The sequence below is a fragment of the Pseudorasbora parva genome, chromosome 4 (assembly GCF_024679245.1).
Source record: "Pseudorasbora parva isolate DD20220531a chromosome 4, ASM2467924v1, whole genome shotgun sequence".
NCBI lineage: Eukaryota > Metazoa > Chordata > Actinopteri > Cypriniformes > Gobionidae > Pseudorasbora > Pseudorasbora parva.
The window spans coordinates 4,207,420-4,208,433 of NC_090175.1; the positions used below are offsets into that span (position 1 = coordinate 4,207,420).

Here is a 1,014-nt window from a genome sequence, read left to right on the forward strand (position 1 = left end):
CTTGCTTTGGAGTCGAAAAACTGTGTGGAAGATACTAACTTTAAGAAGAGAAGACGAGTGCCTAAGAGAAGACCAGTCCTAAGATTGCGGTAAGACTGTTATCTAAGCTAAAGTAACCTAAAGTAAAGCTTTTTAAGTAGCACAAGCTGAAATTAGCCTTGTAAAAGAACAAATGTAAGTTGCTTTATAAAAGTGTTTTCTTTTTCTGGTCATTTTACAGGAAGCAGTACGCCGTCTTCACAACTTCGTCATAACACTCATTTAATTGTTTTCCAGCTGCATGTAAGACACAGAGACAGTACGCAGGAGCTTCAGGTACAAACATCCAGTTCTTGCATCGCAAGCAGAAGCTGTGAAGAGTTCAGCTCGGAGTCGATTGAGAAGAAAGAGGGTAAGATTTATTAGATTAGATCCGTTTTTGGTCAGTGTGACTATTTTTCAGGTGCATTTTACGCAGTACATCGCGCAATACTGATTGTCTTTATTGTTTGTTTTTACAGCTGCTACAAGCAAGAAAGAGTGTGTTAGCTGAGGATGAGGTGGGCCTTTGGAAGTGCGCTACCATAGACCTGATGTCTGATGAGGAAGACGGCATCGTTGTCCATCAGTGTCTGGATGGACTGTTCGACCAGCCAGGAGCTCGCCGAGCTCTGTGCCACGCTGCAATCGAGATTAGAGGCGATTCCAAAGAACAGGGCAACGCACAACAGACGTCTGAAATGGACTTAAAACAGACAGAATGGCGCTAGTTACCTACAGCTCTGAAGCAGAAAACAGAGACTTCATGGTGCTGTAGGATTTTGGGCTTCTCGTGAGCTTCCTATTGTTGTGTGGGCAGATCTCAAACGTTTTGCATTTGGTTGTGTGTTTGTTCTAATAAAGCTCTTTCTTTGAATAAACTGCATGTCCCTGGCATATTTTCCTTTCCTCAATAAATGAATGTCCTTGATGGTTATAATAGCGTAATCCATAGGATAACAATGACATGAATATAAAACATAATAGCATATCACA

At 41.5% G+C, this 1,014-nt stretch overlaps 1 long non-coding RNA gene across 1 annotated transcript; it reads left to right on the forward strand.

The window, feature by feature from the left end:
* Positions 1–593, forward strand: LOC137072723 (uncharacterized). Its single transcript, XR_010904664.1, has 3 exons — positions 1–89; positions 221–391; positions 501–593. It is a non-coding gene; the product is annotated as an uncharacterized lncRNA (long non-coding RNA).
* The last annotated feature ends 421 nt before the right edge of the window (positions 594–1,014 follow it).